The 15,207-nt window shown below is 42.9% G+C and overlaps 1 protein-coding gene across 3 annotated transcripts in view; it reads left to right on the top strand.

Annotated features, from left to right (window-relative positions):
* Nucleotides 1-15,207, top strand: part of TMEM232 (transmembrane protein 232) — a 212,682-nt gene that overhangs the window by 70,074 nt on the left and 127,401 nt on the right. The window lies entirely within an intron of this gene.

Below are 15,207 nucleotides of genomic sequence, written 5' to 3'. Positions count from 1 at the left end.
AGAGAACCACCTCTCACTTATGTATCTTTCCTCAGAACCATAGTTTAGTGGTGCAGCATGAGTTGTGCTTAATGTAGTTTGGGATAGTAAGATTCCAGTGGCAGATTTTAAGATTTCCCTCTTTTTAGCTCAGATATTCTATTTTCTTTTATTGAAAATAAAATTTTTTCAAACAATATATTCTGATTATTGCCTCCCCTCCCCAATTCCTCTGTGATCCTTCCTACATTCCCTCCTATTTAAAAATCATTTTCAATATACCTCGCTTTAATAGATTGGATTTTATTATTTCTGAGTCAATATGCTCCACTTTTTCTTATTTTTCAAACTTATTTTTATTATGGGTGTTAGCTCTAAACATATCTTTATTCTTCAGTACACAATTATATTTCTCTAGTGTTAGTGATATTGATAAAGCTGAGAGGTTACTATTCACTTATCTTGGTGCTTACATTCCTAATTGTTCATCTTCTTCTATTGCAGCTCAAAACATGTTGTTTTAATGTGCCATGAACAAAGTATTCTGAAAATCGTAGGTTCCAGCTCCTATCTTGTCTTGGGTAGCTGAGTATGTCTGATCCTGTGGAGTCCACACACAGCCACTCTAAGCCGGGACCTCTTTTAAAAATGGTCATTCCGCCCCCCCTCACCTGCAGCTTAGTTTTCCTCAGATATTTGACAACTCATCAAACTAAGTTGCTCATTGTCATTGTTAGATGTTCATATTTTTCCGGGAAATTTTACGTTGGTCCAGAATCTGGGTGAGTCCTGGGGCAAGGCACTGTGTCTATAACCTTCCATGTACTGTTCAGTTTTCAGGCTAACACACCCCAAAGATCATGTTTCCCCTCCAGGAGAGACAGTGACCTGGAAGTAAAATGGAACAAGCTCTTTTCTCCCTTACATTGCTTTTGGGCAGAACCTTTTACCACAGCCACAGAATGAAAGCAGAACAGCCATATTACTTAATTTTCACAGATGCCTGACATGTTTCATGATTGCAGTGGAGAGACACCATGACCAAGGCAACTCTTATAAAAGAGAGCTGTTACTGGGGGCTGGCTCACAGGCTCAGTTGCCATCATGTTGGGGAGCATGGTGGCCCACAGGCGGGCATGGTGCTGGAGTGGTGGCTGAGAGTTCTATATCCTGACTCACAGGAGCAGGAGAGGGGAGAGACAGTGGGATTGGTGTGGACTTCTGAAACCTCAAAGCCCACCCTAGTTGCACACTTCCTCCAACAGGGCCACACCTAATGCTGGTCAAATCCAACAGTCACTCCCCGGTGACTAAGCATTCAAGTATATGAGCTTATGGGGCCATTACAATTCAAACCACCATGGTGCTATTTTATCTCCTCCACTTATAATCCATATGTATGCATATGGTTTAATAACTATAAAGCCTTTTTATGTTGACAGCTTCTGTTCATTTAAAATATACCCTTGTTTAGATACTGATTATTTTTGTCGGATTTGTCAAATACCGCCTTTTCATTTTTTTTTCTAACTTTATAATATTCTAGTTTTCTCAGTTTGTGGTGCCATTTTATTTTATTCAGGTTTTCTTTTTTTGATTTTGTTTTTTTAAAGTAACGCCCAGTGGCTCAAACACTGAGCTCCTGTGAGGATGTTACATCTGACTTGACTGAATGCACATGAGCTTTGGTCTAATCTAGGTCTGTGAGGAGTGGCCTAAACATGTGCCCTGCACACCTGTGTGGCTTATGACTGATGCTTTGTGAAAAGTCTACCCTGGAAAGTAGCTCTGCTGTTGTGTTACTATGCTCTCTCTGTGAGACAAGCATTACTAAATAGTGTGCCCTGGCTATCTGTTCTACTCACATTAAGAATATTTGGGAGCTGGAAGGTAGTTTGCCTTCACGCAGTATGCTTCCCCGCACATACTTGCACGCATGTACACAGGACTACATGCACAAACGTGTGTCACAAATAGTTGTTTATATGTTTCCCATGGTGACATTTGATAAATGTAGCACTCAACCAGGAGGAGAAAAGGATTATCAATAAATTGAATTTGTGTAATTAATTATCCATTTATTTAAAGTTTTAATCATCACATGTCATAACCATACACAAGTTCAAAGTACCTCATGGAATAGCACATTAAGTAACCAGAAGACAATATGATAGGGTATTTTCACGTTTGCTAATGGGAGAAAGACTCCATAAAACAGAGAAATCACAGCTTAAAAAGACATGATTAGACAGTTCACAACAAGAATTTCTAAGACCTGTGCATAAAAATTGGTTAACATTAAAATGCAAGTGAAGGTTGGAAAAATGTGTATACATTATAGAGAGGATAAGAAAAGAAATTCCCCTGCCAATACTGTTGCCATCCTCAGCTCACAGTGTCATTTGTAAGGTTGGTGGATGGCTAGCACCGGACCAAGAGCAAATCCTCTCTTTTTCTCTTTTTCTCAGTTGCCCCCAGCCCTGAGATGAAGCCGTGTGCTGTGTTCTGACCTTTAAGTCAGGCTTTGGAACATTAAGCGTTATTCTTATCCTTGTAACTTTCTCTGAGAAAGCACCCACGGCACCCAGCGTGAGATGGCTTGACCAGCTCTCCCGGCTGCATCAGGGGGTCTACAGCACCCAGGGTGAGATGGCTTGACCAGCTCTCCCGGCTGCATCAGGGTGTCTACAGCACCCAGGGTGAGATGGCTTGACCAGCTCTCCTGGCTGCAGCAGGGTATCTACTGCACCCAGGGTGAGATGGCTTGACCAGCTCTCCTGGCTGCAGCTGGGTGCTTTCTGTTTTCTTACACAAGAGCTTCAATGTGGGGCTAAGAAATCCCGGAACAACTTCATGTGCCAGACAAATGTCCCTGAGCCTGGGACCTTGGAGCTGGCAGGTGGCTCGGAACTGTTATGTTCTCTTTCTTCTCCGCTTATTGCAGCCTTGAGCTGGGGCAGAGAGTTCTGGAGACTGTAGAAGAGGCAGAAGGTGCTGTTTTCAGTTCAGAGTGGGTGACAATAACGGGCATAGTGATTATAAAGGAAGGAAAGACTCCATGGTCCATTGGTGCTTCATTTCCAAAGCTAAGTCCACAGCTGTAGTCTGTGGCCCGTGTGCGCTGCGCTCAGCAAACCTGAGGTAGGGTTTCCCGTCTCTGTCAACACTGCCTCAGTCAAGTGTAGTCTGTGGGGTCTGTAGAAAATAGTTACAGATTTTTAAAGCTGAAACAGCCTTCTAAATTTATTTTAAGATTTTCATAAAGTCCAAACTAAGTAACCAAAGAGCTACTGGGATGTTTTTAGAGTTCAAGAATGTTGCTGTTTTCCCCCAGGAGGCTCTGTCATTCCTGTCTGTCTTCAGATTTAAACTAAAGGGCTCCCTCACTATTTTGTTTTCCTTGCATCTGGTGTGGTTACCATAGGGCAGCGGTTCTCAACCTCTGGGCTCTGACTCCTTTGGGTCACAGGGGTCCCCTGTGACCATCAGAAAATACAGATGCTTATATTATGATTTGGAACAGTAGCAAGATTACAGTTATAAAATAGCAAGAAAAATAACTTTATGGTTGGGGATCACTGCACCATGAGGGACTGTATTAGAAGATTGCAGTGTTAAGAAGGCTGAGAATCACTGATCTAAGGGGAAATAATTGGATATTTCAAGCACTTTACTTACATGAAGGTTTGGACAGTCCTATGAATTAGCATTTCGAAGCACCAATAGTACAAAGTATTTCATTTGGTTCAGTTTTTTAAAAAACTCCGTCTGAACATAGAAGAAAAGGGCCATGACCTAAGATAATGCATAATTTCTAAAGCACTTAGATGTGCTCTAGTCTGTCACTTCTTAACAACGTATCAGCAAAGAAAGGAGAGAGGGTTAGACTTTCTGCCCAAATCAATTAAGGAGTTGATATATGTGCACTAATAAAAAGTAACCAGTTACGTCCTTGTAAGCTCTATGTTACATGTGTCAGAATTAAGGTCGCCAGTGTGTTTCAGAATGATTTTCTCATATTTTATCTGGCCTAGAAATTAATGCTTTTCTTTCCACGCCTTCCATCTATCAGAGTAACCTGGTTTGCTGGATAGTGGTGGCACACACATTTAGTCCCAGCGCTCAGGCAGCAGAGGCAGGTGGATCTCTGTGAGTTCAAGCCCAACCTGCTCTACTGAGTGAGTTCCAGGACAGGTGGGGATACACAGTGAAAGTTCATCTCAAAAAACCAAAGCCACAAAGATCTCAGAGGACTCTAAGTTGCAAATACATCACCCCATGTCCACTGTTCTGTTCTGTCATTCTTAGTTTACCTATTTTTTCTTGCCATTGATTTTTTAAAAAATTCACAGACAAAGTGATTCATTATGACATTTTCATCCAAAAAATGTCAATGCACCTTCATATCGCTCATTCAATTATTCACCTTTGTCCTCCCTGCCACCGCCCTCTTCTTCCCTTCAAAGTGCACTAATTTTTCTTTAATATATATATATATTTGTGTATATAATATATATACACAAATAAAATGTATACCTACATATGAAATATATAAACATTTGTGAATTATATAACAATGTGTCAAATAAATAAGTATATAAATAAAATATAAAAATATATGAAGCCAGCAAGGAACCAGAAGTAATACGGTAGTTCAAGCATTTAGAATAATAAGTAGGTTCTAACCTGTGCCTTGATAAACTATGTCAGCAAAGAAAAGAGAGGAAGTTTAGACTTCCTGTCCAAATTATACATATATTATATATAAAACATAAAATATATGTACATGTACACACATACATGTGTTTCCTTTACATGTCTATAATGTACATATGACATGATTGCTTCAGGAATTTTCATGTCATCCTTGTCCAGAGTCATGCCAACCATCTGTGCATCTGGCCAGTTTTGATGCCTCCAAAGCCAGTACCTGATATTAACCATTTCTATTACCTAACAAATGTGTAATTCTAGTATTCATGCTTCTGTGATTGGATTGGCTCACTAGCCACAATGTCATTAAGGTTCATATGTGCCATCGTAGGCATCTCATAAACATAGGAATACTAATATACTTTCAGTTCTTGAGGTTTTCTTTTTTTTTACATTTTATTAAACATTTTTGTTTTTTACATATACATTTATATTATTACATATATTATATATATACAATAAACTACCTATAGGAAGAAGAACCATGACACAATCAGGAACTATATAAATGTTAAATTCTTAGTGTTTTGGCTATTTGTATTTGACGGCCTTGAAGAAAACATCTTTCCTATCTTGGTGAGTCTAAAATTCTGAATGTAAGTCAGTATCTATCATGTCTCATCATTATCAACTTAAAACATCTATCTAGACCAAAAACCATCTTAACCCCTAAACAACTAAGCTTATTTATAAAACTACACTATCTTATCTTCAACCCCCTCAGAGACTTGAGAAGGAATAAAATTGATTACCTGAGTATACAGGAAGTACAGGTTAGTAGCTTTCCAAATGAGAAGACGACAGAGACAGTTTGCTACCTGAATAGTCACCCAAAACTCTCTATAACCTTGGAGCATCATCTTCAGCTTTCTGACCCAATATAGCTGACAGCCATATTTGTGAGGCAGGAACCACTGAGGACTTGCTTACCCTGCCTTGGCAGAGTTTGGACGTCAACTCTGCCTGCATCCAAGCTTGCTCATTTTTAAGGCAGAATTCTGTCTGTGGTAGAATCAAGGATATTTTGCCCAGTGGCTTGTTTGCTATATTTGAAGCCATCTTCATAAGGATGTTCTTTGATGCTCATCATCCTATTTGAGGTAGGCTGGGTGTTGCCAGGAGTTAACCTGTCTCATTGTCAGTGAATCTTTAAAATAATAAAAACATTTTAAATGCCATATTCCATATGTGTCTGAGGTTTCTGAAGACCTTGTCTAACTATTTTATCTTGTCTTTCTATAGAATCACATCTATCTGTTGTGCCTAAGATGTATATTCTTGTGATAAAAATAGACTAGTAATTGATATGACTGTAATTTCAAAGAAGTTGCTTATTGCTTTCCACAGTGGCTGCACTGTTATGCTCTCTACAAAAGCATGGGAGGATCCCGGGTTCTTCACAGTCTTGATGACGCCTGTTTGGTAACCTCAGCATCGCTCACATCCCTTTGGACATTTGGTGTCTTCTTTAGAGAACTGACTTTTCAAGTCTTTTGTCTATTTTTGATGGTGGTGGTGGTTGGGAGCAAGGCAATTGCTGTTTCATTTTCTGAGAAGGTCTGGGGAAATTTTATTTTGCTTTTGTTTGCTTGTCTCTTTGAGATAGGGTCTTGTCATGTAGCAACTCCTTGGAGCTCACTATGAAACTCTAAAGTCTTGGACTTCCCACTGCACCCTTCTGAGTGCTGGGAGTGCAGGTGTACGCCACCCACTAGGCTACCCTGTGGATTTTCATCTTGGTTACTGAGAGGGAAGCGAATATGAAGCCATCCTCTGTGGCTATGGGAACTCACAGCTTTCTTAGGAAGGTCACATATTCTCAGTTGAGAAAGCTAGAAAATGTTATCCCAAAATGAAATCAAACACCAGCCTGTCGAAGATCAACATTTCAGCATATCTCTTAAAAAAAAAAAGATTTATTTATTATGTGTACAACATCCTGCCTGAATGTGTGCTCGCTCGCCAGAAGAGGGCACCAGATTTCATTATAGATGGTTGTGAGCCACCATGTGGTTGCTGGGAATTGAACTCAGGACCTCTGGAAGAGTAGTCAGTGCTCTTAACCTCTGAGCCATCTCTCCAGCCCTGTCTTTGTTATTTTTTCACTTTAATATTACCCACCCCGTTTCCTTCTCTCCTGCCAACTCTTCTATGTTCTCTTCCAAGCCTTCATGTATCTCCCTTGGTTCTTGTCAAATTCGTGGCCTCTTTTTATGGCTATTGCTACACACACACACACACACACACACACACACACACACACACACTCACACCTCACAATACACACCCACATACCCCCACATTCACATGCACAGACACACAGAGACACACACAGACACACTCACAGACATACACACAGGCACACACTCACACACACACTCACACACACATACACACAGACACACAGATACATAGACACACAGACACACACACTCACACACATTCACACAGACACACACTCACACACAGACACACAGACACACACACTCACACACACATATACACAGACACACAGATACATAGACACACAGACACACACACTCACACACATTCACACAGACACACACACTCACACACAGACACACAGACACACACACACATTCACACAGACACACACTCACACACAGACACACAGATACACACACTCACACACAGACACACAGACACACGCATACAGACACCCCTCCACCCCCACCCCACCCCCACACCCCTGCACACACCCTGCTGAAGTCCATTCCATGCTCCTTGTGTACCCATGCAACTTAGAGGGCTCAGGGCTCATCCCTGGGGAAGACTAGTTCCCTCTCTCTCAGCACGCATAGCTTCTTTATCTAGAAGCATGGCCCAGTGAGATTCCCCCTCACCCCGTGCCATCAGCATGTCTGCTGGTGTTGTCATGGCTCATGTCTTACAATCTGCCTGCCTCTTCCTCTGTGATGTTCCCGAAATTGTGCAGAATTGTGATGTGCAGAAATTGTGTCACAGATGTTTGAGTTGGGCCTGGTCACCGCATGATCAGCTGTTCTGTGTATTTTGACCTCTTCTCTGAATACACGATAGAGCTCACTCGTGAGATCGTCCATCTCTGGGCTTGTCCTCAGGGTGAAGGTTTCGGTTATTGCGATCCATCTTACTGGTCGCAGTAAGTGCATTCACACTCCCTTTAGTTATAATTAATCCTTGATAGATTACATATGTCTGGGAACACTTGTTTGTACTGGGCTGTGTAACTACAGTAGCTAACAGCTTTTAATAGTAGTTTCACCATCCTTTTTATGTCTTATGTTGGTTGTGATACTGCTATCATTTTAGATTTTATCTGTTTCTTATTATCGGTGTAGCTAACTTAATATTGGTGAGTTTTGTTTATTACTTAAACTCTTAGCTTTTAATTTTTTCCATTCTTTTCCTTTATTTCTATTTGAATTCTTTCTTTGTTGCTTTCAGCTAGTTTTGGGTTTACTGTTGGTTGTAAAATAATTTCAGATTTTTTTTTCAAATCTCAGTAAACGTTCCTCTTCGTATTGCTGTGGCCCCATTTGGAGTTTCAGTATGTTGTGTGTTTGCTTGTCCTGGGCTGTCTTCCAGTCTTGCTTTGATCCTTATATGACCCAGTTGTTCTCCCAGATTACACTTGATTTACAGTGTTCCGTCCATGTCTGCTGGGGCCATTTAGCCTTCACTGCTGCTGAAGCTCATTCTTGCTGCAGTATTCTTTTGAACTGTTCTTTCTAATAGTGGAAGCAATGGAGGCTGAAGAGGCAGCTGGGAGATTGCAGAGGACACAGTTCAGTTCCTAGTGTCCATTTCAGATGTTCAAAACCTGCCTGTGAGTCCGCCTCCAGGGGCCTCTGGCTTCTGTGGGTACATGCACATGCATATATATGTGTACACACACACACACACACACACACACACACACACACACACACACACACACTTTTAAGACTAAAACCAAATCCTTATTGTATATATTTCTCTGTTATTTTATTTAAATTTTTTATGTTTTGAGAATTTTAAATATGAGTACTGTATTTACATAATGTCCTCCCCACTCCCTCTCAAACTCACGGCCTTGCCTTCTTTAGTTACTATTGTTACACACATACAGACAACCTACTGGGTTCACTTAGTGTTGTTCCTATGGACATATGTTTAGGGCTAACAGCTTGGAGTTTGATAACCTATCCAGGGCTCATCTCTGGAGAAAACTGATTCTCCCTCTTGGTGGGCGGGCGACCATTGATTGCCTGAAGCTCTTCCTCTAGGGGTGGGGCTTGTCTACTGGTGTTGTCATGACTCCTGACTTATTTAGTCAACCACACTGTTGAGATTTCATGGGTGTGGCTTTTCTGTCACATCTAGCATCAGATGCTCTGGTCCTCTGGTCTTATGATCGGCACACCTCTTCATCCACAGTTCTCTCCAAGTTTTGATTGTAGGCCTTGTAGAATAGTAGATTTATCAGTTGGCCTAGTCACCTGGGGGTCAGTAATTCTCTGCTCTGTGAGCAGTTGCAGAAAGGAGCTTCTTTGGTAGGGGTGAAAGCTACACTTATCATGGACATGTAATTAAAACACAGTTAGAAATTGTATTGGCTCAGGCAAATGGCAGGAGTAGGTTCTCATCTAGGGCCTATGACCCCTCCAATCACTAGCAGTTTGGTTGAGGCACAGTTGCAGGCATGAATCCCCACCTCTTGAGTGGGCATTCAGTCAAGTTAATCAGCTGCTGTTACCTCCCCCCTCCCCAAAGTAAAGAACGGCCATTGTTGCACTGTGGGGCTATCCTGCTGGGCCCTCACCCTTGGGTGCAGGCTTTATATTAGGGCTATTGTTTGCTTGTCCCCATGGGTAGCATGCAAGGGATGCTGTGGTGGCTAGTCTCAGGCTGGAGGTTTCCAGGTCAATTCAAGCTGAATTCCTCTACCTTATGTAGGGGAGGGGAGGGGTTGCGCCTCTTGGGCAATAGTGTCTTACCATTAACATCTGGGAGGCAACTAAGGGCTACAGCAACTGCCTATGTTGCTTTGTAAGACTCTTGGTTTCTCCTGACCAACAATGTGAAGGGCTAGTCCTCACTCTTGGCACTGGGATATGTGAGGCAGTAATCTTGAGAGAAACATTATTACCCTGGATGTCATACACACACACACACACACACACACACACACACACACACACACACACACAAATAATGTTGTTGTTGTTTTGTTCTGTTTCTTTCAAGACAAGGGTTTCTCTGTGTAGCCTTGGCTATCCTGCACTCACTTTGTAGACCAGGCTGGCCTCAAACTCACTGAGATCCACTTGCCTCTGTCTCCTGTGTGCTGGGATTATAGGTGTGTGCCTCCATTCCCACCTATAATGCATGTTTTTAAGTAATCTTATAAAATGTTTCATTATGGATTTTCCAAATATCTGTAGTTTTATCTCTCTTCTTTCTTCTCCTTTTGTATTCCCCAACCTCTTCCCAGTTAAAGTCTCCCTCTCTTGTCTCCATTTCCTCCTTTAAACCATCTGTGTCCCCCACCCTTCTCTAGGACAGGTGCTCTCTATCTGTGTCCTCCACCCCTCTCTAGGACAGACTCACTAGTCTCCTGGCTCTCACTCACTAGTCTCCTGGCTCTCACTCACTAGTCTCCTGGCTCTCACTCACTAGTCTCCTGGCTCTCACTCACTAGTCTCCTGGCTCTCACTCACTAGTCTCCTGGCTCTCACTCACTAGTCTCCTGGCTCTCACTCACTAGTCTCCTGGTACTCACTCACTAGTCTCCTGGCTCTCACTCACTAGTCTCCTGGTACTCACTCACGAGTCTCCTGGCTCTCACTCACTAGTCTCCTGGCTCTTACTCACTAGTCTCCTGGCTCTTACTCACTAGTCTTCTGGCTCTCACTCACTAGTCTCCTGGTACTCACTCACTAGTCTCCTGGTACTCACTCACTAGTCTCCTGGTAATCACTTACTAGTCTCCTGGCTCTTACTCACTAGTCTCCTGGTAATCACTTACTAGTCTCCTGGCTCTTACTCACTAGTCTCCTGGTACTCACTCACTAGTCTCCTGGCTGTCACTCACTAGTCTCCTGGTACTCACTCACTAGTCTCCTGGCTCTTACTCACTAGTCTTCTGGCTCTCACTCACTAGTCTCCTGGTACTCATTCACTAGTCTCCTGGCTGTCACTCACTAGTCTCCTGGTACTCACTCACTAGTCTCCTGGCTCTTACTCACTAGTCTTCTGGCTCTCACTCACTAGTCTCCTGGCTCTCACTCACTAGTCTCCTGACTCTCACTCACTAGTCTCCTGGCTCTTACTCACTAGTCTCCTGACTCTCACTCACTAGTCTCCTGGTACTCACTCACTAGTCTCCTGACTCTTACTCACTAGTCTCCTGACTCTTACTCACTAGTCTCCTGGTACTCACTCACTAATCTCCTGGCTCTTACTCACTAGTCTTCTGGTACTCACTCACTAGTCTCCTGACTCTCACTCAGTAGTCTCCTGGCTCTCACTCACTAGTCTCCTGGCTCTCACTCACTAGTCTCCTGGCTGTCACTCACTAGTCTCCTGGTACTCACTCACTAGTCTCCTGGCTGTCACTCACTAGTCTCCTGGCTGTCACTCACTAGTCTCCTGGTACTCACTCACTAGTCTCCTGGCTCTCACTCACTAGTCTCCTGGTACTCACTCACTAGTCTCCTGGCTGTCACTCACTAGTCTCCTGGTACTCACTCACCAGTCTCCTGACTCTCACTCAGTAGTCTCCTGGCTCTCACTCACTAGTCTCCTGGCTGTCACTCACTAGTCTCCTGGTACTCACTCACTAGTCTCCTGGCTCTCACTCACTAGTCTCCTGGTACTCACTCACTAGTCTCCTGGCTCTCACTCACTAGTCTCCTGGTACTCACTCACCAGTCTCCTGACTCTCACTCAGTAGTCTCCTGGCTCTCACTCACTAGTCTCCTGACTCTCACTCAGTAGTCTCCTGGCTCTCACTTACTAGTCCTCACTAGGCTGTGGACTTATTTGTATACACTTTTGAGTCCTGTGGTCTTCCTGAATTGAGAGTCCATTTCCCTTTTGAGGCTGGGTGCTTTAGTTGACTGTCCACTCCAGTTTTACAGCACTGTCCTCAGGGAGGAGTTGCGATGTGGATCGCTCTGTGTTTCCTACTGGTGTTGGTATGGTTCGAGTCATAGTTCCCAGAGTGCAGAGGCTGCTCTCCTCGTTTCTGTGTTTCTCCTGCAGTAAACTGATGTCTCTCTGTGTGGGAGGGGCACCTGGGCTTTCCTATTGTGCCCTTGTTCTAATGTCACCATTTTGTGTTTTTAAACCACACCCTCCGGTCTGTGCTGATCAGAAGAATGATAACTAAGACAATTGGTAAGAGATTCATGTAAGAACGGGAGGGAAAACATGTAACACAGACAGATGTTGGTGAAAAATGTTCACTGGACACGACCTAGTGTCAGAAATTGTGTATGCCTGAAACTCAAGATCAACATAGCTCTGTCATTGAGTTCTCAATTTGGAGAATATTATCTTTCAGAATCTTAGTCTCTTTAGGCTTATAGACTTTGAGTGAGAGGGGGAAGGAGAAAGAGAGAAAGGAGGAAGGGGAGAGAGAACGCATGTGTATGCTGTGTGTGCTTGCTGGTGTGGACATGTGCACATATGTATGTATGTAGGGCCAAGGGTTGACCTCGGGTCTCTTTCCTCAGTCACTCTCCTTGCCTGGCTTTTGAGACAATGCTTCTCACTGAGTGTGGACTCATGGACTCAGGGGACTGTCTGGCCAGAGAGTCCACCTGTGCCTGCTGCCCCCAGTGCTGGTGTTACAGGCTGTGTTGTCACACTTGCTTCCTTACGTGGGCTGGGGGACCAGAATTCAGGTCTTCGTGCTTGGAGAGCAAGTGTGTCACCCACTGAGCCAGTTCATGTTGTTGTTTTATGGAACACACCTGTGAACACAACATCTTTATCACTTTGTTTTACTTTTCAAGGTTGTCTTTCATATTTTTATTCTTCTTATTCCTTATTTTTTTGATCTGGGGATATAAAAACTTATGAAAATTACCTACTTCTGTTGAGATAATCCATATCTCACGATAGTATAGATTTAGCTTACTGAAGTTTAAAAGAAGTCAAGGAATTAGGAGTCTAGTATTTTAAAAATTTATCTGTAAGAATCACAGTTGGTCCTGAAAAAAAAAAAAAACCCAAAGAAACCAAAAACTACTTCTGTCCTTTTCAGATATAACTCTAGAAAATAATTATTTTTAATTAACAGATTTCTATAACTTACAGTTGGAAAAGATTATAAAATTTAAGTGAGTCAACTTCCACTCACTTCCTTAATTATTCACGAACGGTTTGGCACCCTCCTTGGCATCCTATCTCAGTCAACTGTCACACTGTAATAGAGTCTGCTGACGTTTAGTCCTTGGCCTTCAGTTCTGCCTGCAAACATGATGAACGTGTTTGTGTGGCAGTTCTCCTTGGCTTATTCTGTTGCCTGCTTCTTAGTGTGTGTAGTGGTGATCAAACGTGATTATATATGCAGAATAACTCTCGATGGCACCTATATGTAAATGTGTCATTTATGTATGTATAACATCATTTCCAAGGCTTAACAACATTCTGAGGAGTGCTCATATTACTCAACCTTTATTTTCACACTGCCTGCCCCTGTTGCTGTTTACTCTGAAGGTCGGTGTCCTCAAGAGCACCTCTGTTCTTGGCAGCAGCTGCAAGCTGGAGGGTCCCAGAGTTTTGGGTGCCCATTGTGATGCTGTGGATCACAAATACAGCTTTTGTATTTGGTATTTTGTTAAAGGACTCATAAAATTAACAAAACCACTTACCCTTCATTATGACTTAAAACTGTGAAAAGGCCGGGCTTGGTGGTACATGCTTGCAATGTCAGTGCTTGGTGAGGTAGAAGCAGGTGGATCTCTGTGAGTTCGAGGCCAGCCTGGTCTACAAAACAAGTCCAGGGCAGGCTGGGCTACACAGAAACCCTGTCTCAAAACAAACAAACAAACAAACAAACAAACAAACAAACAACCCAACAAAAAACCACCAACAAAAACCTGTGAAAGGATACAAATTAAAAGCGGCCAAAACTAGAGATGGTCATACTGAGTGAGTTAACCCAGAAGCAGAAGGACTCATATGGTATATACTCACTTATAATTGGGCACTAGCCCAAAAGGCATGTCCCACAAAACTCTTCACTTACTAGGAGATTGGGATAGATGTGAGGACATCCTACTGAGACTCTAGGTAAGAGAAATATAGGAGATGGGGAAATAGACGGACCCAGAGGGTCCTAGAAACCTACAAGAAGAGCATCATGATGGGTGGATCAGGGCCCAGGGGGTCTGCTCAAACTTTTGCACTAACCAAGGACAATACAATAGTAAACATCGAACCCCTATTCTGATCTAGCCAATGGACAGGACATTTTCCACAGTTATGTGGAGAGCGGGCACTGACTTTGACATGAACTCTGGTGCTCCATATTTGACCACCTCACCTTAGTGGGGAGGCCTGGTGGCACTCAAAGAAAGAATAATCAGGATACCAAGATGAGACTTGATAACGTATGGCCATATAATGGGGGAGGAGGTCCCCCTCAGTCATAGACCTAGGGGAGGGGAATAGGGTGAAAGCGGGAGGTAGGGAGGAATGGGAGGATACAAGTGATGGGACAACAATTTAATTATAATCTGAATAAACTAATAAAATTAAAAAAAGAAAAGACCCCCCCCCCCAAATAAAAGTAGCCAAGAAAAAGAAGGTGCATAGAGCAGAGTCCAGGAGCATGCAAGCACTTACGCACCTACTGTCTCCTGCAGTGGGGCTGTGTGGACGGCCTTTTCCATGACTAGCAATGAGTGACAAGGTTCTAAGGTATGCTCAGCTATTAGTCATAGTTTTTATTGTGGCTTAGACAGACGGTTTGCAGACTGGCTTGCTCCAGTCTCTGACACTTCCAAAGGTTGAACTATTTATGTGGCTCAGGCCACTGTGAGAATTCACATTTTTAATTCACAGATCATCTGATCATCTATCTATCTATCTATCTATCTATCTATCTATCTATCTATCCAGTGTGTGTGTGTGTGTGTGTGTGTGTGTGTGTGTGTGTGTATGTGTGTGTGTGTGTACGAGTACATCATGGTACACAAGTGGAGGTTGGAGAACAACTTGGGGGAGTTGGTTCCTTCCATCACATGAGTTCCTGGGCTCTATCTGGCTTGGTAACATGTCCTTTACCCATGGAGCCCTCTCAGTGGCTTCATCAAGCAAGAAAGCATCTTTATTTTAACCAGGAAAAACTCTTCCTTCTATTTCTCTAATTGTGTAAGCTGCTTTTTAATCAAAGCCTCTGCGTTCTTTCTCTCCCATTGGGAACACTGTTCTGGAGTTCTTTGGACAGTTTATGTCTTCATCCTTTGAAACTTTGCTGAGCATCACCTTTCCATGGCCTGGCTTCCTCTTCCAGGCATT

The sequence above is a fragment of the Acomys minous genome (assembly GCF_964271855.1).
Source record: "Acomys minous genome assembly, chromosome: 4".
NCBI lineage: Eukaryota > Metazoa > Chordata > Mammalia > Rodentia > Muridae > Acomys > Acomys minous.
This window is presented reverse-complemented; position numbering and strand designations above follow the sequence as displayed.